At 45.5% G+C, this 27,685-nt stretch overlaps 1 protein-coding gene and 1 long non-coding RNA gene across 2 annotated transcripts in view; one reads left to right on the forward strand and one right to left on the reverse strand.

The window, feature by feature from the left end:
- The window catches only part of GSG1 (germ cell associated 1), a 92,494-nt gene that overhangs the window by 8,941 nt on the left and 55,868 nt on the right, over positions 1-27,685 (forward strand). The window lies entirely within an intron of this gene.
- Positions 5,496-27,027, reverse strand: LOC116442573. The gene is made up of 5 exons (XR_004239597.1): positions 26,336-27,027; positions 10,906-10,940; positions 7,552-7,705; positions 6,348-6,470; positions 5,496-5,811 (listed from the first exon to the last, which is right to left on the reverse strand). It is a non-coding gene; the product is annotated as an uncharacterized LOC116442573 (long non-coding RNA).

The following is a 27,685-nucleotide window of genomic DNA, read 5'->3' on the forward strand; positions in this document are numbered from 1 at the left end:
GTGGTTTGTTTGTTTGTTTAGTTAGTGCTGTTTCTAGCTTGGGAAGAGAATGTCTTTGCTGAAACCATGGTGGGCAGAGGAGTGTCTGTCATGTTCACATGATCATGGAGCTGTTGTGCTGCCTGTATTTATTCCATCGGTATGATTATGCTGGGTCTTGGCAGCTGAGCTGCATCTGCAGAATTCTTCAACTGAACACCTGCAGATATTACTCTGGAGATATTTATATCATTAGACATTTGGATGGAGGTCAGGACCTGTAGGTTCAACCACTTCTATCACAAACTTTCACTGCAACTTTAGACAAGGTATTTTAACCTTTTGTAATTCATTCTTGCCTTCCCTCTACAAAATACAGATACCTAAATCTTTCTCTTACCCGCTTGGATTACAACATGCATAACTGCCTCTCTTTCTGCTCCTGAGCATCACCATACTACAGACAGATAGTTTTAGTATTACAGCTCATCATTTTTAGTAAGGGATGATCCAATGATGCTCGTCACAAGAGGGTGAAAGCTATGTTTGGAGTCCTGCTCCAGTTCTTCTCATATCAGTATTTTTTGTTTCTCTTCAGTTCCCTCTTCTGTTTCATATTTCCTTTATTTTCTCTTGAATTCTTTCATGCCATGCCGCTGTGTGGCAAAACAGCTACCATGCAGCACCTCAGCTTTGACATATATGTATGTGAGAAATAGGAGGTGACAGTTGGAAACAAAGTTCTCTTGTCTTGGATGAAAAACTGCAACTTCATATTCCAAAATCTGCAGTCAAGAACAATTTTAACTCTTAAGTTTCTGTTGACAACACCTTGGGCCATATTCATACAGCAAAGCAGCATAGTGGAAGGCCAAAACACCACAATGCACCCACACCTTCACAGTCATTTGGCCTGCCACAGTCACCTACGCTTGCCTCAGAGCTCACTATGTCATCTATGGAGACATCCGTTTCCAGGGGCTGTGTAACATCTGAGCACTTAACACACATCAAGTAGAAAATTTCCAAATGCACCCAGTTGAGGAAAGGGGTCTCTGTAATTATCTTTCACTTCACTGGCATACCTAATGGAAAGTCTTCTTTCTCTTGTAGATTGCTCCAGCAGAAGCACCATAGGATATGTTGCCAAGGAAACAAAACCTTTTCCTTCTCGTATTTCAATAATGTGTTGAAGGTTTTCAGGGCCTTTTCCCTTCTTTTGCTCTGCTTGGCCTTTCAGCATTTACTGTGCATCATATTGCCGGAAGTGCAATGCTCTTATTCTTCAAAACCCAAACAAAAAACAACTCACAAAATTGTTCTTCCATCTAAACTGACTCTTTGCCATCCTCCCCTCTTATTCCTTGTCTCTGTCATTTAATGGCTTTCTGTGACAGTCTAACTCCGAATCAGCAATTTGCTTTGTGTGATACAAAGTTCCTCTGCCTGTGCCCAAGGGCAAGGGAGAAATCCTGCTGCCGTGGATGTGTCTTGCAGATGAAGTTTTTCCCTGTTACACAATGCAGTTGAATGTCTTTTGGGGTATCGGGGGTGAGAAGGAAGGAGGTGTAAGCTTTTCCACTCATGGGAAGAGTGATGAAATGTGCTTTCACAGCAGTGACTCTCGTCTCTGCAGATTCAATGCCTTGCAGTCTCTGCACAACCACAGCCTGCTCGCTTCATTGCATAGCGCTGGGTTGCACTAGCGTATTGGAGTCTTGGTTGTTGAATTGCATAACAGATGAAAGAAGAGATCTAGGAGCAGTCAAGCTCTGAGAAGATGGTCCTCACTATGTTGTGCAGCTGCCTGTTTCCTTGCATGTCCTACAGTTCACTCTAAACAATGTATGTCCCACTGCAGCTCCTCCCTTACAGTCCACAGGTGACTCGCAGCTTGTGAAAACCTTTTGAAAAGCCTAGCAAAAGGTCTTATATTGGTGGCCATCATCTTACATCCCATCAGAATTTGTGGGCTGCATGTCAGATAAACATTATTATGAGCACACTCCCCAGTCACAGCTTCCCTCCATTCTTTCCCTCCAGAAAGACAGCTTTGGGTACTTCTGCCCTTACGTGCTAAAGCTGACTACAAAGGATGTAGTTTTGTTTGTTTTGTTGCTCCTGAGTGTGTGGGAATAACTGTCAGCTCTAGAAGGCGAACAGTGTTTTCTAGATGATTTAAAAAAGGAAAAAAAAAAAGAAAAAGGCAATTTATTTGAATGCAGCAGGGGTTGGAATGGCTCTGAAGGCATCCTCTGACCCTCCAAAAGGATAAACCAGGACACCCAAAAGCATGAGAGAATGCACAAGTTTACTGCATTTGACTGCCAGGAATAAGAAGAGGAGCTGCATCTCATAGCTGAGATAGTGAGATGAGATGACATGAGAGCAGATAACCAACAACCAATCTTACTGTGTGTTGGGCTTGCTGCAGAAAGAGAAAAGTAAAGGGAGAGGGTTCCTCTGAATCAAACTGTTCCTCTTTGGTAGTTTGGGAACACATGCTCTAAAATCAGTCATCAACCACCATCACTAACTTCTCACAATCTACTGCAATTGACCCACTCCAGGAGAAGGGTCAGAGGGGAAGATTACGAGACCCCAGTGTGTGCACTGCTGGAAGGCTTAAGACTGCAATAGCACAGTAAACACATGCGGCTTCCTCCCAGGGAGATTAGTCTCTGCTGTTTCCTTATCCGTGCTCTCAAATAGGAGTCAGGTTGAGCTGCCTCTTTATTTGTTTAGGAGACCCCTAACTTGTGCTAGAAAAAGGTTCTAATGGATTCAGAATTGGTGAAATTCCCCCCGAGGCCATGGAAAATGTTGTTCACTAGGCAAGGGTGTGCTTTGGGAGGTGCCTTCTTTCTGGGGAGCAGAACCACAACACTGAGTACTTGAAGTTGTGGAAGACTTTGCTCTCCAGGTTCAAATGACATAGGGAGACAAAAGTGCTAAAACACACTCCGAGTTCACAGCTTAACAACAGAATTGTCTACCATCAAGGAAAGTGCTTGAGATTAAACCATTATGCAATTGCACTCTAAACTCATAATTACTTCGAGCATTTCCTTCCAAAGATGCAGGGCTGAACAGTGCCTCTTATTTTGTAGCAATTACTGATAACAAATGGTTTAGTTAAAGCTTAGTAAAGATACTTTTAGTTGAAGCCTCTATTTTCCCACTGTGGACTGGGACTTAATATTTTTGGCCACAGCCCAAAGAGGTGACATTTCGAAGTATGAATAAAACTAGCATAAGAACTTGCAATTGTGCAAAGGCAACTAAGATCTACAATTCCTCTAATTCCTTCTGTTGTCTGCTGCTTTTTCTCATGATCTGTACTATCTCCATTTGGTTAAACAGCCAAATAAAAAGGGAAGAGCCATCTTTCTGCTACAATTTTATCTAGTGCCTTACACAGGAGCTGTTGGGGACTGCTGATGGGGGATGAGGAATGGGGCCCTACCAGCAGAGATGAGACTACTGCTGTGATGAGATGAGCAGAGATGGACTGCACAGAGCTGGGAGGGTGGTCCCATGGGAAATATAATCATCACACTGGTGCCAGTCACAGCTAGTAGCACTGGGGCTTAAATCCCCATCATCATGGTTATCAGAGCTGGCAGGAAAAGGGGAGCAATTTAAGCAGATGGAATATCTCTAATCTTCCTAGTAGTTGTGTTTGTGCATTGCTGCCATGAGGGCAAATAATCTGGGCATCTAAATCCCTTGTCTACACTTGGAGTGTATCCAAATGGATGTCAAGGTAAACAATCACAAATCCTGGCTTGGACTGTCTACTCTTGAGGCCTCCAGCGATGTCACCAGGCTGGGTGGTTGTGGATTATGATCCCTGCCAAATGTGCACAGGGCTTACTCTGAATGTGTCCTTTGGAGCAGAGTTCCCTTCCTAACACAGCTCTTAGGAGCCAACCCCTGTGCTGGCACCCGAGCCAATCTGCAGCTTTGTCTTGCAGTGGAAAGGGGCTATGGGACTGATAAAGAGCAAGAATTTGGGACAGATGGGAGAGCACGGGTGACAACCTCTCCCATGAGATTTCGTACACACACCATTTTCCTCAGGGGAGGGTCTGCACTCTTCAGACAGCAGCAATGTGAGGCCGTGGGGGCTTTTGGCTGGGCTCCTCTGAGGTACTGACATGCTGTGCAGCTGTGCTCCGTGGCTGCCTGGCTTCTAGGCTATAATCAGCAGAACTGCGTGGCATGGGCTAGGAGGCCAGGCTGCTCTCTGGGCAAGAAGGTGGCTGCCTCTGGGTGCCATTTGACTGTAGTAGTAGCAGGCAGTGGATGCCCACCAAGCTAGAGTTCTACTTAGGGGTGCATCCTCCAGCCACTCACCCCAACTTGGCACTCTGGCCTCTTTCATTCCAGAGCCCATAGGTCTCACACTGTCTCAGAGATTAACTGGTTCCTGCTTCCCTACCTGGCCAGTGGCTGCTTCCTATCCTGTCCACAAACCAGCCCCAGCCCACCTTACTTCTGTATAGCCCTCCTAACTCCTTCAGAGCTGCCCATGTGATACAGGAAGTTTGCTGTCTCCCGTCCTCCCACTGCCTTTTTTTCAAATGTGTTCCTTTTTCCTTCATTTTCATCAGTGGCAATTCCTGCTGCTTAGTGTGACTGCTCCAGCCACCCCCCACCTGCCTCCCCAAGGGAATGACTGCTCCAGTGCGTCATGCAGGTGTGCAAACAGCTGGATCTTGGAAGCACTTGCCAAAATTTCTCTTCTGAATGAATCAAAGACCACAAAAAGAGACGTATCAAGGGAAAAGTTGACTTATGCTAGTCCTATTGTTGTTGACTTCTACTAGGGGTACAGTAATTTTGTCTTACTATTTTTTTTATAACTCTGCCATGCATTTGTTTAAAAAATGAAAGGGTTTTGGTGGAGGAGACCAAACTAATTGGGCATTTGGGCCAAGTTTGAGAGAAGATACCGGTATTTTGAAACAGTTAATTTTGGACACAGATAAATTTTGATTTGGATGATTTTGGAATAGGACTTAAAAATACTAACAAAATACTAACATTGCTAAAAAAAAGTGACCTTGCTGAAAACAAGGAAAATGGGAACATCTTTTCAGAGTGATTAAATAACTCCAAACTGTAAGATAGGTCAGTTTGGAAAGAATGAAAGAGGTCAGGCTGGATCCAGAATAAACTACTTTGCTTAAAATCTGCTTAAAAATATTGCTCTGGGTCAAATCTTATTGAAGGTTATATAAAATAAATAAATGTCTCCCCAGTTCTACTTTATACAACAGTGAGAGATGCTAGAGGTGGACTTGCATACTTTTGAATGGAGACAACCCTATTTTTGTACAGTACAGAAAGAGACAGTCATGGCACAGCAGAATGTACAATCTCTAAAGAAAAGAACAGAGGGAAAAAGAAATAGAGAAAGGATATGTCCTGTCAGCAAAAAGGAAGCCTTGGTAATACATATTTGTTTTATGGTGATATATTTTATTAACAACATTTTAACCACTGCTTGGGCTTGTTTAAACACCAGTTTTATACAGATTTAACTAAATCAGTTTACAAAACAATTGAATTAAGTCAGGCAATATCTGAGAGCACAGGCACCTGTATCATAAGTGTTTATATTGGCTTAGCTTGTGTCAGTAAATCATCCTTTCTTTGCTGCCTGGCTTCTTCCCACAGCAGTCGCTTGATTGCATTGCAGGTGGCTTTGCCTCCTTCTCTCCCTCCGGAATTTGACCCCATCCTCCTGCAGCAGCACAGCCGTAAGCTGGAAGGACAGGCGCAATGAAGGCCTGTTGCCCTGGTGGGCTTTTTGGGAGGTGGCTCCTGAGGAGGGCAAAGAGGCAGAGGGGATGGCTAGCAGCTTTGCAGATGCAATGCCTGCATCACCTCAGAGATGCAGCTTGCAACTGACTACAGGGGAGTGCTGGCTCACCCAACAGCCATTTTAGCTGCAGGAGCTCAGACCCATGCCAAAAAGTTGTGGTTTTTTTTTTTCCCCAGAAAGTGAGCAGTGCATGTGAGGATGCCACTTCTTCATGTTTTTCCCCTGTGCTGGCTAATTCCCTCCTGACCTAAAAGGTTTTGTGAAAATGTCTTTTTGCCTAGGTCACAGTGATACTATTTTTAGACAGCTTCCTTTGCCTCTTCACTGACTACTGCAGTGCAGGCCCCAGAGAAGTGCGGAGCAGCAAGTGCCCCTTGAAAACCAGCCTCTGTTGGTCAACATCCCTGACATTTTTGTATCTTCTGGCACTTTACTTGTTGCTGGACCTGCAGGTCAGCAGGTGACATGTCAGCCTTGACCTATGGCTGATGCATAAAGAGGAAAAGAGTGGCTAGGGTCTGTGGTGGAGACATACCTGTCACGGAGGATCAGCTGCCTGGCACTCAGCGTGTCTTCTGGTGCATCAATGAGGGTTCTGCCCATGTCCAGGTGTTCACAGGTGATGTTGTTGTGTGGAAAAACAAGGAGCAGAGCTTTCCTGCAGGATGACAAGCACACACTTGTTAAAAAACACTTGTGTAGGCCTTCAGCGGGGATGGAGGAACATGTGAGCCCCAACATGTGACTCTGAGCAATGTCTTGGCAACATTATTTTTGTAGTGTCAATTTTGTAGTGACCAGTTGCAAATACCCTCTGCAGTGCAGTACTGGTGCCAGATTTTGCACCTGGGACGGGGCAACCCTACTGGTATGGTACATGCAGACTGGGGAATGAGGTGCTGGAAAGCAGTGCCATGGAAAGGGACCTGGGGGACCTGGTCAATGCCAAGTTGAACATGAGCCAGCAGTGCCCTGGCAGCCAGGAGGGCCAAGAGTGTCCTGAGGGGCATCAGGCACAGCATCGCCACCGGGCAAGGGAGGAGATTGTCCCACTCTGCTCTGCACTGGGGTGGCCTCACCTTGAGTCCTGTGTGCAGTTTTGAGCACCACAATAAAAAAGATATTAAGAGAATGTCCACTGAGGGCAATGAAGATGGTGACCAGCCTTGAGCAGAAGGTGTATGAGGAGTGGCTGAGGTCTCTTGTTCTCTTCAGCCTGGAGGAGACTGAGGGGAGACCTCACTGCAGGTCCTTGTGAGGGGAAGAGGAGGGACAGCCACTGATCTCTTCTCTCTGGTCACCTGCGACAGGGCCTGAGGGAACGGCCTGAAGTTGTGTCAGGGGAGGTTTATGTCAGAGACCAGAAAAAGGTTTCTTCACCCAGAGGGTGTCTGGGCACTGGAACAGGCTCCCCGGGGCAGTGGTCACAGCGCCAGCCCGACAGAGCTCAAGAAGCGTTTGGACAATGCTCTCAGGCGCAGGGTGTGACTCTTGGGGATGGCCCTGTGCAGGCCAGGAGTTGGACTCGATGACCCTTGTGGGTCCCTTCCAACTCAGCTTATGCTGTGACTCTGTGATCCAAGTGGCAGCCGGATCCGCCGGCCCCTGGGTGGCGGCGGGGCCCTGCCGGCGCTCAGCGCACTCGGGCCCGGGGCAGCCCCTCAGCGCGCGGGGCTGGGGGCGGGGCTGGGGGCGGGCGCACGCGCCTCCCGCCGCCGCAGGGGCCGCGCGGGGCTCACCGGGCCGGCGGGCGCCCCCTGCCGGGCGCGGCGGTGCCGCTCCTGTCCCTTCGGTCGCTCCTGCTTCCACTTCCCCCGGCTGCGCCTCGCCGCCGCGGCCGTCCAAGATGCTCTCTCTCACTAGGCCATCCTTCTCAATCTGGTACCTATCAAGCTAAATGAGGCATAATTAGGAATAATTATGACATGACATGGTCTGGAATGAGAAGCAGATGGGGCTTCCCCCAGGATGCACCAGGTTGGATTTCAGGGACGAGAGAATGGGGACAGAGAGGGGACATGGCAGTCTGTCGTGGTTTCCTACCTGTTGTCACCTCCGCTGGCAGAGGCTGGAGACACTGTCCCAGCCAGCAGGGTGCTGCAGCAGGACCTGTGCTATGGGGACTGTGCTGCAAGACACCTGTCATGGCCATGCTGGCTGCTCTGTAGTGGCTTTTTCCATCCTCTGTTAGAAGAGTGAAGCAGCACCTGAGTTTGGCCATGTGTGCTGTCCCTCTGACTCTTCTTTCTATGCAGTATCAGTCCTAACTTTGCAGTAGCATATGGAGGTTTTCTCTAGGAAGTAGGTGGAAGAGAGAGAAGGGAGGAGTGTTGGCTCTTTGGTACAGGCAGAAACCTCGGGTGCTGAACTGTTGAAACCAGGAAGGTGTTTTCACACATCCTTTGTGTCCCCTCTGAAGGACATTCAGCTGCTCTGTGTTGCAGGGTGGACTGAGCAATGACACTGGAGAGGTTCTGGATACTGATAGGAATAGGGATATTTAAAGGAAACCTCAGCCTTGGCTCTTCAGGTCAGATGCTCCTTTGAAAAGGCATAAGGAGGGGGCCTCATGTTTCTGGCACATTTATTCTCCGTGATGCCTGTACAGGGGTAGAAGGGAATGTGGGTTTAGACTGGAGACGTGTGGCACAGTGGATCCACATGGATGTGTTGTGGAAGGGTAAGAGTATGAATTGTCATGTAAGCATCCATTTCCCATTAAAAACCAATGTCATTCACAAGAAAATCTAGAACTGACTAAAGGAAGCTATAACCAGTCTCTTCTCCCATTACAATGAGATGTTGGAGGGCTTTTCTCCTGTCATTTTGTTACACTCTTAACAAAAATCTGGGTACTTCCCCCTGAAGAGAGAGCCAAACCTTAGCACACAGGAGGTGGTGCTGTCAGGAGTGGACTTCAACACCGACTGAAGCACTGCCTTTAGGTGCCTCTTTGTCTGCCTCGCTGTCAGGAGCATGAGGGCAGACTAGCCCAGACCTCAGATCGGGTTGTTGGGAGTCAGGACACGCGGCAATAGAGGAGCATTGTGCTGCTGTCCCCTTCACCTGTCCTCTGCTCTCCAGCTCCCAGCCATGCCCCCGAGGCAGTACCTGACATACAGAACGATAAGTTTTCTTTAACCCCTTTCTGTGCAACCTTGGCTGCAGGGAAAGCATCCAGAGGGACAAGTTTCTTCCCTTCCTTCCAGGGTAAATCTTGCTTGTTGCTGAGAGGCATTTTTCACTTAGTCTTTCAAGCAGCCATTCTTTAAGCTGTTCCTTCTTCTAGTTACCTTAATTATAGATTTGCTTTTTCCAGCAAGAAGCCTTTTTTTTTTTTTTTCCCCCCTACAGAATGAAGACAAAGCAAGAAATTTCCTAAGAATTTTATGGGAGATGGATAGGTGCACCCAGGAGTACTCAGGAGCTGCAGACTGATTCTGCTTGGACATATGGTCATCCTATGTCTGTTTCTGTTCTGCTAGTATTGCTTGTGGCATCTCCAGTACCTGGAGATTTCCTGGAGACCTCCATGGTTGAATTCAACCTGCTGACCACTACTCTTGCCTCCTTAGGGTAAATTAGTTAGCATTGGCTCTTTTTGCCTGTTGCAAGGTGTCTGCCATGTCTCATATGTAAACAAACAGCCCAGTTCAACAGTGGACTTGCATAATAATTCCTCCTAAGGAGCTGCCTTTGTGCTGTGATAGTGATGGCTGTAGGCTTTTAGTTTTCTGGGGCTTGGAAGCTCTGGCTTTACCAAAGTTGATGGGCTTCTTGACATCTTTCCTGGTGAGTGGGAATGAAAAGCAGTATTTCTGATTTTTCCTCTGCAGGGAATTTTCAAAAATGAAACTGAAGAATTACTTCTGGAAAATCAGTCTTGTCATCTCAGAGTTCTTTAAAAGTGCCATACTTTTAACACCTTTTCATGCCAGAACAGTTGAAATATCTATTATTCTCATTTCATTTTCAAAACCACTAAAGGGAGGATTTTTCTTAGAATCTCTTGAAACCTCTTTTCTAGAATAGCTGCTTCTGTTTCTTTTATAGCGAAATATTTTAACACACTGATAGAAAGGGAAGGTGGATTCATCTCGTTCAACTTTACTCATGGAAAAGTTAAGCATTTAAGCACAGTTTGTCGTTTGGGTTCCTTTTGCAGTCAGGGAGAGAAACATAAATCAACAGCATGATTCAGTGAGGTCATGCTGTAACGAGATATACCTCCATCTCACAGAGCACAGAGCAAGTAGTACTGCCCCCTTCTTGTCTGTTTTGTGATCAGACCCACTGAATTGCCCTCTGGATGTTTCTGTTTCTCCCTTTTTTGCTACAGAGGGAACCCAAATGAGTAGTTTTGCTCAGATGCCTAATTATTAGGGACCTAATATTAATGTGATGAATGTTACCTCACAGGTCTAGTTCGCTTTTGAGAAAGGAAATGAAATATTTATGTCATTTGGACATTTCCAAAAAAGTCCTCACTGGTAAATGCAGTCATCAGTATGCTCCATACCCCTTGAGTCTCCATGCCCCTTGAGTGTGCATAACTGAAGCTTGGCTACTCCAGGAGATATTGCTTGGCTTCTCAATGAGACATTGCTCATGAGCATAATGCTGTTTTTTGCTTATACACTGTGACACATGCTGTGTTCACACGCACTGATTGTGCTCCCCTTGGGCATCCTAGGTAACACTTTTTCTGTGATGGCATCTTTCATCATGTCCAGTTTTAAGAACTACCTTTATCAGCAAGACAAACTGGGAAACATTTCATGCTAGAATCATTCTAAGAATAGAAATCTGCTGGCTATCTATGCAAGATGCCTCCTGAGTTTATTGCCTTGTGGGCTCTTCGATCCTTTCTTGGAAGTATAGGTAGACACTTGCTTTGAAGCAGATCAAACTGGAAGACTCCTCTGTGCTGCTGATTCATGCAGCCCCACAGGTTATAGACTTGTAGCAGTGTATGTACCTTAACTTTACCCAGTGCTGGGTTCTGACAAGATTCCTAGATGAGTGTACTACAGTTTGTAGTAACTGAGACAGAGTGGAGTCAATTCACATGAATGGTGGCTGAATAATCTCACCTTCTCTGGACTGCTGGACATCTTAGGCTCAGCACCTGTAATTTAGATACAAATCAGATTCAGAAAAATATGTGTGCCTAAGGTAATATGATAATGCAAACTACTCCCCTTTCTCTGTGTCTTCTCCACATTTGGCACTTACCAGCTGATACAGGGGCATGGCTCTGGTTGGAAAAGTTGGGAGAAAGCACAGCATTAAGCATTCACTAATCAGATAATGTAGAGGCTCCTGGTTAGTGGCCATTCCCATGGTGGTTTTGTTCTCTCTTCACCATCCTCAGTCATAGCGGCTGGTAGGATGTGCACCAGTAAGGTTTTTTGCTGTTCAGCATGTGGCTGAGTTTCACCCTGAGACCTCAGTTGTCAGCATTTTAAAGATTAGATGCCACCTCTCTAAGGTGAGTGTCAGAATCACTGAGAGGTAAAAGACATAATCCCTTAGGAGCATCTCATTGATCCTTGTATGGTTCCCAAGCAGCATGTAGTACTGCATAACTCTCTGTTTCTCCAGATTAGTTGATTTAGTTACACATCCCTTGGGCTTTTCAGGGGGTGAATTTGTATCCTTGGAAGATGCAAGAGTCAAATAAAAGCTACTCCAAACCAGCCCAAACAACATTACCTGCTTCAGCAAAGTGCAGGTGTCTCCTGGGTTTGGAAAAGAGCTATTTCTGTTGGTCCTGCTGAAAGCAGCCCAGTTCCACTGTCTCCGGTGGAACTGTATGCTATGCATTGAGATTATTGCTGCTGGCATTCAGCAAGGGGTCTAAATGCTGCCGTGCTGGAGAAAGATCTTGAGTTTTTTTTCCAACCTAAATGGTTCCATGATTCTATGACCTATGCCTTTACCCAGATTCAGAGCATCTGTGAACACAATCACCCCCCAGCCCCCTGGTGAATGGGTGTGTCTACATACAGCACGCTTGGGAATTGTTGACAGATGCTGCGCATATTGCGTAACCGATGCTCTCCCAAGGAAGCATTCTCTTTTCTCTTTATTTGCTTTATTCTCCCCCTACTCCACCCTCCACCCCTTAATGTTTTCTAAAGCGTCTTGTTTTCTGATATTCGGTCTGTGATGATGAGGTGGCTTGTCCTGACTGTGAAGGCATGGAGGCAGCAGCCGTACTACCAGGGCAGTGTTCATGGGCATTTTCTCCAAGGAAAACCATTGAGAACAGTTTTTTCATCTGTTTGTTTGTTTGTTTGTTTGCTTGCTTAGTTGCACAGGAGGAAATGCAATGAATGGGGAGACTTGCCTGGTATTCAGCATACACAGTCATTTTGGTATGAATTAAGGAGTCAATTTCAGCTGGTCATTTATCACATATATACAAAGCCCTCTGGTGGTCACTGAACATTTTGTTTAAATTTTCTGATTTTTATCCAAATGCATATGGCCATTTGTAAGACTCATTTTGTGTGTGTGTGTTTTTAAGGGGGAGTTTTGCAAGTGTTGGTGTAACATTTTAAGAATAGTTTTCCCACGCATTTTCATCAGTTCTTTCTATTAAGGATGGTATTGTTCAGTTGCCCAGTAATGTTTACTTGGAAAATTGGCTTGGCCTGAGAAGTGCCATATTTACTCTGCAGGCAATGGAAACTGATGGAAGCTTTTGCTGTGCATTTAAAGAAAATCCAGGGAGTGTTTTTGAGTTAGAATTAATTTCAAATTATCAAGTACCGAAACATTTACTTTGCCAAAGGGCTTCCTTTTAAACCTCCATCTCAGAAGCAAATTTTAACAGCTCTCCAAGGGTGGCTGAGTCTCTGGAGTAGAACAGGGGAAGTGGTGAAAGGGGAGAGGAAGGATACATGAAGAGCCATGCAGTTCTGCTGCATTTTCTAGATGCCACCTTTCCTTCAGCCTTTTCTTCTTAAGCACTTTAGCTGTAGCAGCACCACTGCCTGTCTGGTTTCTTCAGACTCTTAAGAACAAAAAAATTGGCTGTGCTTGGTTAGACCAGAGGGACATCTCTTCTGGTGTCATGCTTCTGAAAGATGTCACAATCAGAAGTCAGTTCCCCTGGGTTAGACTCACATCTTGCTCTCCTGGTGTGCTGATCCTTGTAATATCAAGTTGTGGAGGACCTCTCTTTTTGCATCTGAAAACCAAACCTTTTTCATGCTGTTGTCAGACTTTGACACAACCACAGTCTAAAAGACACAATGGATATCATCTCTGCAGATCCATCTGGAGAACAGGAGCTGCTCTACTTTAAGAAATCATTGACTACAGACAATTATGATGTAAACACTCCTCTCAAGATGTCTGTCATGCAGGATCTCTCATCTCTGTGTTCCCAGCACATCCCAGAAACCTGGAAGAAACTGTCTTCTTCTGAATGAGTGGGGCTGTGATTCATGGGCTGGACTGGACAGTGAAAGACAACAAGCAGTGGAAATCCAGAAGGAAACAACGAGTTCCTTTTTTCCCAGCTGGGGAAGGAGGCAGCTGTCTCTTGTGAGGAAGAGGCAAGAGTCAGCTTGGAAGGAAAGAAAGTCTGACTTACAAGGGGGAAAAGAGCAAATACTGCTTGAGAGGGCATATGTGATCTTTTTGGTATTGAACATGCAGTAAGCTTTAGTGTGTGTGTGTGTTCATGCGCATACATACCCAGGGGATCTTAAAAACCTCTTCCCAGGAGGTTCAAATAAACTTAGACCTTCTTATCTTTGGTGGCAAGGTGACCATGCAGTCCCTTTGGGGTGCTGGCAGTGAGCTCCTTGCAGGATGGAATATGAATGATGCCATGTGTCCAAGGCCAGCCAAGGAGCAGCTAGAGAGGAGAACTTGCTGCGGACTTGGGGTCAACCTGATGTTCCTGTCATCATGTTGAGAACTGCAGCAGATTTGGATTGCTTGCTTTCTGGACGGGCACCACCCCAATCTGATTACTGAAATGCTGTCAATTTGCACATAAGTGGGTAAAAGAAATATTGTGGTCATTTATGAAATTTCACTCTGGCAGATAGTTTGTATAAATTTCCTTATAACATGGGCTGAGTCTTCATTTTGTTGCTAAGTGAAAGCTATAGGGGTTAGGAGGACACCTGGGAGCCAGGCTGTTCTCAGATCACTGTCTTGATTGTTATCTAAGTGATTTCTCAGTCACAATTTCTCTCCTGCATTGAACAGCAATAATAGTCATTATCTGCCCTGCCAGGCTGCTGAGACAATTGAATAGTTAATCAATTTGATGTTAGCATGATATTGCAAGGCAAGCAGATCTGGGCCTGATCTAGCTTTGGTTGAGAGGTATGGGTGATACAGTAGATGACATTAGGATCCTGTCTGTGACATAGTGCAAAGTTGATGGACTTGATGGCCCTTCTGTGATCCAATAATTTGTATCAGGAGAGTTCCCTTCCTATCACAGGCTCATTAGCATTTTCACAATGATATGGCTTGGTTTGAACTGATGGCCTTGCATTGTTTTAGTCTCCTAAACCAGCCCCTGATATATGCTAAAAAAAGGTTTTTTCTTTTCCAGTCTCAGAGAGAATAAAAATCAAATCCCTGCAGAACAAAGGACTTTGAAGCACTACAGAGCCGTAGGTAGCCAAGTCAAGCCATTGGATGGCAGGAGAACTCTGACAGCCTAGACTAAATTGCCAACTTGCTGAAAACCCTCCTGAAGAGGAGAGATGTCACCTTTCACTCAGAGATGGAAACTTGTTCTCCTCAGCGTGAGCATGCACATGTGAGAGAGGCAGGCAAGGAGGGGGAGGAACAAGGCTAGTGAAGCACTACAGACTCCTATCGGAGCTGAGTGCACTGAGTTAAGCAATTTGCAGCAACTGAGATGATCTGTGCTAATTTATGAGATGCAGAAGAGGCTTGTGCAAGTCCTCTAGCACTGTTGTCTGGAATTAGGGGCTAGTGTGCCACTGAGTTTTTCAACTGGAGTCTGCAGAAGTACTGTAAATTGCATCCCAAAGGCAAATTGCCTTATATTTGGAGATAGTAGCCTCATCCCCAGAATGTATGTTCCTTTCCCATGAATCAAAACTTCAGGATCCAACTCATGAAAAAAGCTCCTTTCCGTCCCTCTCTTCCCCTATAGCCAGGCACGATCTCATTTTCCCACACTGATGAGAAAAGATGGGTACCTATCTTCAAAGTGATCTCTGTCACCCTCAGCTCTGCTCTCCCAGCTGCTGCAGGACCAAGGGCTGCTGGAACAACTGTAGTGCTGCCAGCACGGCTCCCACCAGGCAGGCAGAGCCTCTCTGTGTTCAATAAACTGTGCTATGGCCTTAAGCCATTATGCTGCGACTGCTGCTCTTAGTGTGTGACACTGAGGTCACCACTTAACTGCATTCACATATGTGTCTCTGTAGGTCATTGCAAATCAGCCCAGGAGGAACTTTTCGACTGACATATCTGGAACTGGGGGAAAGTGCTACTTTCACCTGGGGTACAGCGAGGAATTGCTCTTTGTAATCTGCTTCCCTCCTTCTGCTGCATGGAACTGGGGCAGGGGTGGGGGGAGGGCCCTCTTCCAGCTGAGCAACAACAGAGGATTTGGCCTGTGTATGTTTTAGGGCAGTCACACTTATGATGGTTTTCTGACAAAGCTTTTAATTCCTTTTATTGATGTAATAATTGATCTCCTAATAGTGAAGCCTGAGATGCTGCCAGGCATTTCCAATGGGCTCGGATTAAATAGCATGCAATTCCTGCATTCAGCTGTGATAACACTTCTCTGGAATTATCCTCTAGATGAGATCAGGGTGAGGTAAGCTACCTCTGGCTTGTGTGTAGCAATTCAGGGGAAATGGGAGCATCCCAAAAGACATTGTTCAAGGATAACCTTCCTGGAGGGATATTTCTGCTTAATCCCTGCCACTTGGAATCTGGTTTTTATACCCTGCAATACACACAAAGCTCCTAAAAATTCCCATCCATTACAAGATGCATGAATCCTGTTTTATATTTTGCTAAATTCTTAGCCTGAATGACATCTTCCAACAAGAAATTCCACAAATTATTTAGATGCCATGTGGAAAACATTTCACTGTACCTACCCCTATCATAATCGAATCCCCTTCCATTTCCTGCACAAGGCAATAATTTTGCCTTCAACTTCCTTTAATATTTATCTATTGCAGCCCTCACTTATTTATTACCTCTCAAAACTAAGCAAAGACAATCATTATTATTTTTCTTTATGCCTCAGTCTCTTTACTCCTCTAGGTTTTTGCTCCTCTGTTCCTAGTTCAGTTTCTGTTATGTCTTTCTTGATATCCTGGTCCCACTGAAATTTGAGGCAAAATGAGTGGATGGCTTTATTAGTGCCTGGGTTTCACATTAAAACTTGAAGGTAGAGTGCTGTTTCAAGTGGAGGTGCATCACAGTTTTCTCTTCTGAGGGTACTTGCCCTCTTTGCAAGTTACTGATGATACCACATGTTTGGGTTATTTCATACTCTTAGAGGAAGAAATGCCTAAGAGCTCTGATAACTTTAATTGCTTGTCAAGGCATTTGCAAAAATTTAATAGTAGCTGCTGTTTGGCATCCAGAAAGTACACTCAGGTTCCCTAGGATGAATTACACTGGAAGAAGTGAATTTGTCATCCTTACCAAAATTATCAGCTTGCATTACTTTCCATAAAGATAATGATTTCAATGCAGTTAAATGATTTCTATTTTTCAGACCTGAAGTCCCTCATGCTCTCCAGTTAAATCCATCACATGCTTGGCATTGGACTCAGAGATGTTACAAGGATGAAAACTTGCATTTACTGTGGTTAGCTCTTTTGTAAAGGATAGCAGACATTGCTGTGGGTGCCTAGGTTTCTATTTAATTGAGGGAAACAATGCTTGAAAAGGTACGGTTGGCTTCATCTCTGTGATGTCTGAGACACAGAAGAATGAATCACCAGGGTGGAAGAATTGCTTGCTATTTTTTTTTTTTTCCTGATAAGTCCCAGCATTGTGTCAGGCTGGAACTTGAAAATTTATAGCTTCAAATCAGCTGTGGATGTGTTAGATGCCACGTGGATTCCCCATTTACTTGCAGGTCAGACTGCACGCCTGGCATGCCATGAGTGGGCTGCTGTGGATACAGGAGCACAGCTATTTATGAATTCTGAGCTGGTTTTCTGACCTCTCCCTTGGTTCATCTACAAAACTTCCTTCCTCTTTCCTGGCAGTCATGAGGCCTTGGGCAATTGGTCCTTAACAGATCTGGAGTAAATACACAGTAAAAATGCTGATGAGGAAAAAAACCAAGGAAATAAATTCTCTTAGAAATAGTAAAACCAGAGTCTGAGGACAAAGTTTGATGTGTCCATGAATGGATATGGGTGGGTAGGAGGCTGCTGAGTTCATGATCTGTCAGAGTGACCAGAATTGCTTCTTTGTCTCTTCTTATTCCCATCCTGGTTGGTATCCATCTGTTGTCTCTTGTCCTAGCATATTAATTTTGGCATGTAATTGAATCCCATCATCAAAAGGAAATAAAAAGGCTTTTAAAATAAATGAGTGTTGGAATTTAACCCCATCCCCAAAACACTCCAATCCTCTTGCCATTCCTCAGCTCTGGTCCCCAGTCTTATTCCTGGCTTTGCTGCTCTGAGATACCTCTCGGTATTTCTCACTTCACTTGTCCTAGATCCTAACCCTCTGCTCCTATCTTCTTGGCCAACATGTCTCATGTCGCTGGCTGTGCACTGTCTGGACTACTCCTGAGCAGAGCTGGGATCTCAGGAGCATGTGATGTGGTTTTTGCTCATGGAGGTCTCCTTGAGCTGTCAATGTTCTCCTGTTGAAAGGCAGTGGGCAGACACCAGTTTTCTCTTGCAGAGTGAGCGGCTGAGCATCTACTATTTTCCTGCCCTTTTCTCCCTTGGTAGGCTTCTCTCCATTCAGCCCCATGACCTCCCACAACCACTGAAATAGTCTCCCTCCTGGGAGCCTCCCAAGTCCCTTCCCTCTGAGAAAAGTGCTCCTCTTGAAGACACTTTTCTTGATCACTTGCAGATTGCCTGGGGAGGAGATGGGCATTGGTCACCTTCATCCATATAGGTGAATTAACCCATCCTGTCAGCAGCTTCCTCACCAGTGTGACTCACAGTGTGGAAGAAGAGGACTGCACAGAAGGAGTGGGCAGTTGCCCCTTTGCCAAGCTGTCCTGAGGTCTTTGCTGACTGCTTTCCCTCAAGGCACCATGCTCTCACAGAGGAGACAACTGGGTGACTTGCTTGTACTGTGAGGGCTTGAAGAGTCTCATTATGCACAGGGGCTCCCAGGTATTGCAGAGAGGCTGAGAAAATGGAGATGCTGCCTCTGGAAGACTTGTTGGTAGATTGAGAGGCTCCAGGCAGTGCTTGATGCTTGAGTCAATTGGACTACATGTACCCTGTGGGTCCTAGAAGGCTCTGAGACCCTTGAGAACCCTTACTTTTCATTACTTGCAGTTGGGAGTCCTCAGAGTAGGCTCTTCAGTCCAGTGAAGGTCGTGGTGTTGAGGCTTGGCCTCAAAAATGCTTCTGGGGGTTGTGTTGTGGCAGGGTAGACCCATTCTCAGACACCAGTTCCCTGAAAAGCTTATGTTCGTACTTAGCTCTGTCATTGCACTGCAGGATACTCTAGACTGTGATTTATGAAAACCCTTAAAGCTGTGTTTGAGCACTGGTTGGGGGTTGAGAGGTGAATTATACAATTAGAGTTATTGTGAGGGGAAAATAATAATACAAGGTATATTTAAATGTGGGGAAATGAAGTGGGCGTGGAGTTGGGCAGGAAAATTAACGCAAAGTGCAGAGAGTATTTCTGAGGCACTCAGATACTTGCAAGTGCTTGTGTAAAAAAAGAAAATCTGGAGTAAGCATTTGGTTGTGGATTCCTTTGTGGCTTTCATTGCTGTTTGTCACAGGGGATCATCTCTGCATTGGAAGAAGGCACCAAAATAATCGTTCAGTGTAGAAGGTGGAGAATGTCTCCACTTATAAAAGGTCTAAAATGGTTTGATGTGCTGCAGATGCAGGATGAGTGACAGCTAAGGCTATGGTTTTGAGCAGCACATGCTGAAGTGCTCATACTGCAGCTGCATCCAGGATGGAGAAGGGCTGGCATTGGCAGGAGTAAATGGCTTATGCATAGTGCTAAAAACTGGTGCTAGAAAACTGGTTAAATCTACTGCAGAGAGGGTTAGGATTAAAAGTGGGCTAGTCAATGGCTGCACTGCTGCCAGGGTTTGGCAGGGCAAGGATGAACATCTTGCACATAGCTAACCACAGCTGGTTAGCATCTCTGGGCCCAGGTTTGTTTCCAAGCAGTTGAGCCGTCCCTGAAATCAGCTGGATCCTGTGGAATATCTTGTCCTAATATCCTCTTTCCAAAATAGCTGGTGATATCAGGCTACTGTCTTGCTCTTTAGAATCCACAGATAAGCCAGGACTGTCAGGTCCTGAGCCCTGTGCATGTGGCTGTTGGAAATAAAATGAGGTAAGGGCTTGAAGGAGTACTTAAAGCACTGATAATAACAGGTATGAATGTGTGCCAGCTTAAAGTAAGCATTAGCTAGAACAATGCATCTTGGGAAAGAAATGTAGAGCTGAAAAGTCAAGATAACCCTAAAATAAGAGAGTCTGTGGTCCTGTATGGTCACCATCAACCTCAGTAGTTAATCATAATTTTGAATTAGCCTGTCATTTGCAGAAACAATTCTAACTTAAGAAACTGAGATGGTATGGGGGAGATGAATTAAATTAAGCTTAAGGATGCACAAATAGTTTTAAAATTGCTGGGTATGAATTTCCTATCATGTACAAAGTATTTTATCTCATTTGCCTCTTCCTCCTTCTACCCGTCGACAGCTACTGATCTGACAACTACAGTGTTTTTTGAAAAAAAGATAAAGGAGGAGCTAGTGCTGTGGACAAGACACACGGACGTGTGCTTTGCTGACAAATCTGAAGCATGTGTGTGGCCTGACACGCATGCAGGTGGGCTGGCTGCAGGCAGGGGTAGAGCAGGACATTTCCTTGGGAGTCAGGCTGTCCAGGGTAGAAGAACAGCAGGATCTGTCACTGCGAGGAGAGACTGGTACCATCCACTTAAAGCAGTAGGCACTGTGAGTCTCAGCCTCCTTGCATGACAGAGCAGGTCAGCCTGGCTGGTGTGTCTGCCAGGAGCAGGTTTGGTTGTATTTGGTCCTTCTGTTTCCCTGCCTGAGGTTTGTCCCAGTATCAGCCGTGGCCACTCTGCCCCAACAGAGTGGCAGATCCTGCGTGGTCAGCATACCATGTTTGATGCGGTCACTGCTGCCATGTGGGTCTGATCTCCTGCCACGGAAGAAACCTTTCATTCTGGTTGTCAACACTGAATTTTGCCTGTGCTGCTAGGCATTTTTAAATTAGCTCTGAACCTCTCTTCACGGGCACACACATGCATGCTTGTACTTATGCAACACCCATTAACAGGAAAGAACACTCAGTATGAACACATACACACGCAGAGCCATATGGACACATGCTTATTAATTGAAACCAGGCCCATGTACTGAATCTCTTCGTTAGCATCCAAATCCCGGCCAATCTGCCAGTAGATTAGGAGATGCAAGACTGGATCACTTCCATTGTCTGTCACTTAAAAGCTGAAAATTATTTCACTGGCCCCTTGCCTTTGCTTCCATATTCTTTGAGAAATAGCATTGACCTTTTGTTTGAATGCACATGTGGACAAATCTATATTTTATGGAGTATACTACATATACTACATGTACTACATGCTTACTACCATGCAAGTAGTAAATAACAAGTAGTTACCTTAAGATAACTTAAGATGGTTATCTTAAGGCATACAAACAATTTGTCAGATCCAGTTTAAGTGGCCAGAAACACAGCGAACTCCAGAGCAGGGAATTTCTTCTTAAAAGTCTACTTTACACACTGGAAAACAGTCTTTTGATGATAAAAAGATTTGATTACCCAGGAAATGTCACAATAAAGTTCGGTGTGAAACTGAATTACTGCTTTGGCATCCCAAACAATTCACTGATCTTTAAATACAAGAGCACATGGTGCTTCAACACAGAACCTCACTCATCAGGCAGAGTGGAAGCAGCTTTAGGAGAGGTCAGAGATCAGTGGCAGTAAGTACTGCAAAGGGCAAAGCCTTTTCTTAGTGAAGAGAATGAGGTGGAGGTCCCCAGGCTGGACACAGAGGTACCTCCACATAAAGTCTGTTTAATGCTGTCAGGACAATTTAGAGGAATGCCTGTATGTGCCATAACTTTCTGTGTGGTGTTGTGGAGGGCAGTCAGACTGCTGTGGCCATTTGCTGAGATTAAGTTTGTGTGTGCCACTTCACCCTCTCATCAAAATAGAAAAGCTTTTTATGCAGACACATGTAATGATATCTTAGGATCTCTCTCTGGTGTTTAAGGTCTGGTCCTGTAAACAGATCCCCGTGTCCTGCACCATGCTCTGTAGGCAGAAATTGCATCTGGGTCTCATGTCATGACCACATACATCTCCTGGTCATGACTTGGGTGTGTAAAATTCTGCCCTGAAAGCCAGGTCTCCAGCAGCCTCTGTGGTGAGCAGCGCCCGATCTTCAAACAGACGAGACTCTAGCTTCTCTTCTTGAGATTGTTCCAAAAGTTTTGGTCTGAATTTTGTTGCTAAAAGATCGTTTCTTTGAAGCAGGCAGGGAACTGTGGTGACCAAGAGTGGAGCAAGCAAGCCAACTCTGGCAAAATCTTTGCCTGGTGAAGGAGAAAGTGCGGGGCATGGGGACTTGGGAAGGATGGATTGGCAAGAAAAGCTTAATTGCAGGCATTTTAAGTCATCCAGTTGAATCCATGCTCTGCACCAATGTTGCAGACCATAATTTTCCTGAGGTCTTGGTATTTTGAAACTCACTGTATGTGTTTGATCTGTCTTCCCTCTAAAAGACCATCAGGAAGATTTGCCAGTGATTTATTGTGCCCATACTGAGGGGAGGGAAAGCAGATCATTAAGCCTCGAATACACCCTGCCATCTGGATGGGCTCAATGCTCAAGAAGGCGTAAGGTTGGGATGCAAATGTGCAGCACTTGGTCCTTAGCCAAGGCAGAGCTTGTGCTCAATTGTTTAAAGCAGATCTGTGCAGACATGACTTACTGCAGGGAAGGGAAGGGGCTGAAGGCAGCCCTTGGGGTCTGCTTTGCAGAACTCACTGCAGCAGAAACCTATGGGAGCTGTGCTTTGAGTGCATAGAGATTTTTATACAAGGGCTATTAGTGTCTTGACAGAGGTACCTAAGATTAATTGATCCTTTTGACATTTGTCTTTGCGTTCTTGTGTTACCCAACCAGAGGATTTACATTGGTGAGAGGTTTCCTAGTGTTCCCCAGATTGGGAATCTGGACATGAGGTGACTGGTGGCTTAAGTAGAGGCATGCAATCTTCCTTCAACCTCCTTATGCAGGCAAGAAGACTAATACATCCAGCTGTATTGAGAACATTACGGTGGGTTGTAGAAATACACTCTTCTCTCTCTGCCTTTACCATCAGCTCTGAATGTGATGCTGAGGACATCACGCACCCCCAATTTTTCAGCAGCGGCCATGAACTATTTTGTGTCTAGAGGCCACAGTGGTGGCCAGAATTAATGGTCAGCATTGCTGATTTTTCGCTGTGATCTGCCTATGAATCAATTCCCCTGTTTCTAAAATATCTGTGATAATAGTTTGGTTTTGTAGGGGTGACTGGAAGACAAAAGTCCTTTTGAGTTTGGGAATGGCTTGATGGTGATAATAATGAGGCAAATTGAAAAGCCCAGAAGGGAAGCAGAGTTCCGTATGCTGTGCAGTGCTCTGCTGGCGTGCAGATAAATACGGCCACAAGAGTGAATAACGAGGATAGCCTCATCCACAGAGCACTTCTGTGTGCTGAATGAGGCAGGGGGTCCAATAGAAAGGGGAAGAATATAGGATCAGTTAATTAAAACTGTACCTCTATTATTATTTCTGTTTCTAGAGGTTGCTCCCTTTCCACAACCCATTCGGTATCAAATCAAGGATGGGTAGGAACAAAATGTTTATTTTTAGAGACTCTTGTGGGGTGGAAACTTAGCATTTGATATCAAAAGCCATTTCCTGTCCATATTTGAAGTTGGTATCAAGCTATTCTGCAGCAGTTGCTAGTGGAAACTGTTGAAGTGTTGGTACACTTCCATTATCCATTGCTCTGCTCTGCAGTTCGGGAACTGGAAGGCATGCAGGTGGCTTCATTTTAATGTCTATTTAAAGTGTAAATGGCTGGCTGCAGTGCTCTTTGAAAAGGCAAGGGCTGTTGGAAGCTTTCAACACTGGTGGGAGCTCAGAGTGCACATGTGACAGAGAAAAGTGGCAAACGTGTTGCAAGATAATTGCTGATGGCTTTGAGCATTAAAGCAGGACTTTTGCCCTTTGAACACCAGTGGGAGCTCTGTAAGGTGGCAGCACCGGGAAGCAAGAGGAATGCAGTCCCCAGGGAAGCAATGTGGTGGGGGTGTGACAAGGCATGTATGAGTTAGCCCACCCCTGGAAGGGCTGGGGATCAGACTGGGAGAAGGGTGCTTTTGATTAAATAATGTCAAGTGGTGCCTATTTTGTGCCTGTTAGTCTGGCTGTCTTGAAAGTCTACATAGTCTACATATGTCTTGGCATTTACATAGTAGCCTTGTTTTACTTGTTGGAAACCATCAGACATAAGGTTTTCATAGACCCAGAAAGCAGAGGCAGTATAATTTCTCTGTCTCATACTAGAAATCTCTCTTTCCAGACCTGCTGGACATGACTTTGCAGCCATGCTTTTGATTTTTGTAAAGTAGGTGATGTGGAACTGTGAAAGCTGAGGTAAATCCATGCATATGAAGAATGCTGTTATAAACAGGAATTCCAGACAGTGAAAGAGAGAAGAAACAAGGGCTCAGAGTCTTTGGCTTCCCATCCATTGCACCTTCTCACAGAGAGAGCTGTGAGATGATGAAAGAAGAGCTCCGTTTTACTTGAATCCCACTCAAATCAGAGATTCTGGGGAAAAGCGTAAATTTACAACATAGGGACATAGATTTATTCTCTTAGCTCCATCTGGCATGACACAAGCAGGGCTATGTAGTGTTTTCCACTTGAATTCCAAACAGATCTGACTCTACTATGGCACAAAAGCTTTGCTGATATTTGGATATGTGTGCAACACAGTTGAAACTGGCAGAAAGTTAAGAATGGGCTCATTTTCCTGATTGTGGATTCTCTGAGCAAGTAGTACTTTTATCTATAGCATGTGTGTTGGCCTAAGTGGCACTGTGATATGTATTATAGTCATGCTTCTCAATTATACAACAGGGACCACTGGATTTACTGCACTGCAAATACAAACTTTGCCCTTATTGCATCAAGGTCATCGCAAATCTTCTGGTAGACACATGGCAAAAAAAAAAAAAAAAAAAAAGAGACTTCTCTTTGTCTCCCTGTTGCAGGGTTTCAAGGTCTCTTGAAAGGTCTCTTTCTGGATGCCTGTGTCCAATTTTTCTGTCTTGGGTGTTTGAAACGAGATACTTAAACTGATGGACCTTGCCGAGCCTCTGCAGTTTGCACAGATTTCACTGGCAACTCATCAGAATTAAAAGCACACCCCTGAAAGCTGGTTGCCTTCATACAGGTTTAGCCATTGATGTGCTGCAATCAGTCTTTAGGAACCTAAGGCTTGCTCTTTGCGAAACTGAGAAAGACCCTGTTTTCTTAAGATTCACCGGAGGTGAAGGGGAGTTAGCTAGAAATGGTGCCCCCCTGAAGCAGGAACTGTGGAGGTCCTGAAGCTCTGAAGTCTTTTCATCTGCAGGCCATCCCATCACCTCCTCCATTCTCTGCTTCCAGTCTGCTTCCCCCAGGTCGATGTTATTTCTTTGCCTCAGTTTCTCTGCCTGTACGCAGCAGAGGGGTTAGCATTAACTGTAGGAGGAAAGGGCAAACCCATTTACCTCTCTGAGGCCAAAAGAGCTTTCAGTGGCCAAAGGGAATTGAGCCATGGTCACCTGTTCCAGCTTGGTGATTCCAAAATTTTTGCTGATTCCCCCCTAGAGTTTCTTCCTCCATTTCCATTTGCCCTGTAGGTTTCTTACTGGCAAGAAACACTCCCATGATGTCACCTCTTATGTGGGTCAAGATGCTGCATTTTTCTTTTTCATGACATGCCACAGGCTAGCAGGGAGCCCATCCGAGGGCTGCCGAGTGGGGCTGGGGCATGCTTGCGTTTCTGAATTATACTGTGATAAATCAGCACTGTCCCTGCCCGGGGATGCCCATGCCACATAGAAACGTAAATTCAGCAGAGGCATTTGCTGGGCTTGCACTGACCTCTAGTGACAACACAGGGGACCAGGGCCTTCAGCCACCAGTGGGCTGAGAGGGCATGTCTGGGTCGATCCATCGGTGCTGGGTGGTTTACGATAGTACACCACAGCTTTTGGTAGAACTGTGAACGTGAGCCTGTGGTACTGCCTTGGGGAAGCAAGCTCCCTGACTGATGAGGGTCTGACTGTTTGGTAGAAGACTGCAGTGGGTCTCAGGTGTCCCAAACTCCATACAATTCCCCGCTAAACTGCTTGTCCTCCCCAGCCCACCAATGTGGTGATGGTCTTCATCTTCCACAGTGTTTGTTCTTCCTGTCCATCTCATTCTCTCTCCTGTCCCTAAATTTGATATCCCACTCCTTTTACTGCCCCATTCCTTCATGGCATCTGATCACTGACAGTCTACCCAGGGGTGATCCTGAGTACTTCATCTCTGCCTTTGACCTCTGCATCCCCTCCTCACCCTTGGCTCTCTTGCAGAGCCTGCAAGTCCTTTCCAGAGCTAGGATGCAAAGGGCCAGGGTTCTGGTTTCTTTGCCACAAAGCTGCTTGCTGTACCACGTAGTGGATCATCCTCTGTGTGATGCACATGGAGCATCTCCTGCTTCTAATGCCATTTAGAAACAGAATCCCCTAAAAAATATGCACAAGCTGTGTTGAGGTTGTCTTTTACTTCTCCAAGTCTGTAAATGAAAATGGTGAGAACTTTGGAACCAGTCCTGTGAGCTGCTAAATGTACCTCCAAAACGCTAGCCAGACTCAGCTTTCAGGGACACCATTAGGACTCATGGGCTATCAGCAGTTCCCAGGGAGCCCTGCATTCCCCAGGAGCATGGGGGAAACGTTCCATGGCTGCAGTGTGAGAAGCATGTGGAAGCACACTCTTTCACAGCCCCCCCTCTGCCACATGCTGACCCCACCCCTCACAGGCCATGCCCACAGCAGCACCCTTTGCTTTCTTGGCTAAACAGCCCTGGCGTGTGCATTTATGGTTTCTGGGTTCTGATAACAAGACAGTGTCTCATTCAGCTGATACTTCTGTCTCTCACAACTGTACATTCCCCCATCCTCCCAAAGCCCTAGGAAGTGCTCTGACTCACCAAATTACAGCTCAGCTACTCCAGCTCCATGTTTTCATCAGAGCAAGGCCCAAAAAGTCCTGCAATGAGCGCATCAGTGAAGTGAACCTTTTATTCTGGTAGTTTCTTCCAGAGAAAGAAATAATCTATGATGCTCCACAAAACTCTGCATAAAAAGTCCCATCCATCTGTGAACTCCAAAAGCTAGTCTTCTGTCCACCTATACACTTATCTGGAAGGTTGACAGAGGCAGGAGCATCCCCAAAACCCTCTTCTTAGCACCTCTGACTGTGTTATGCTCTTCAGGTCATCTGTATGAGAGTTACCACATTCACAGGACAGAGCTCCACAGCACTGCCTCTTCCCTTAGATAGATCCAGTTCTGTCATGCAAACTCTGATACTGAAATTAGCCTGAGAGATCAGTTGAAGCATCTTGGCTTCTCATAAATCTCTGCTGAGGAGCATGCTTTCTGTATTTGCCTTGAGGCATCTGCTATGGATTGACCCCTCTGGTCTCTGGCTAACCTGGTTCACATGAGAAGCCTGAGAGGGGGTGGAACATAGGAAGGCTGCCAGCTACAGCCTTCCATGCTAGGCTGAGCAGAAAGGCAATCAGGTTTCCTAAGCACTGTAACAGATGACAAGGTGTATATTTATACCAGATACCCACATACTTTGAGTGAATTGTGCAACATGAGATTTGTCATCACGCATCAGATCACAGTGTATCTAATTCAATACTATGGTGCTGACAATGTTGGGAGAGCTGAGCTGCCTGCAGTGATGCACCTCACCAACTGTGCTATGCGGGAACAGAGGGTCTGCGATTAATATTCCTCCCCGGTTCCTCCAACAATCAACTGGTACCCTGATTGCTCTTATTATCTGAGCAGGCAGAGCTGCAAATATAAATAATCACAAGTTTAGGCAGCCTTCTAATTACTACTAGTACAACCACAGCATACATTTCTAGGCTGCCCCCTGGACTGGAAATGTTTTGAGTGGGATAATACGTCATGCTGATTTCACCTTAACTTTCCTCTGTTAAAAGATTCCTGGGCTAGTTGCACCCAGGATGTCAGTAGTGAAGAGTTATTCTAATGCTGGGAGCAACCTGTAGTCTTTTACACTACTCCTGGGATCATCTTTGATACCTCCCATGTGCTCCTCATTCCTTGCACACTTGGTTTTTGTTTAGTTTTTGTCTGGTTTTGGGGTTTTTTTGTATTTTGCTACTGGTGATGGTGGTTTGGTATTTCTGTTGTCTTTGCTGCAAGGGAGTCAAGCCATTCTTCTGCTTTGGATGTGCTGGCAGTCAGCCACATTCTGTAAATGCAGCAGGTGCTGCTGCCTTTGTGTTCACAGTGCT

This window comes from Corvus moneduloides, chromosome 4 (genome assembly GCF_009650955.1).
Source record: "Corvus moneduloides isolate bCorMon1 chromosome 4, bCorMon1.pri, whole genome shotgun sequence".
Classification (NCBI taxonomy): Eukaryota; Metazoa; Chordata; class Aves; order Passeriformes; family Corvidae; genus Corvus; species Corvus moneduloides.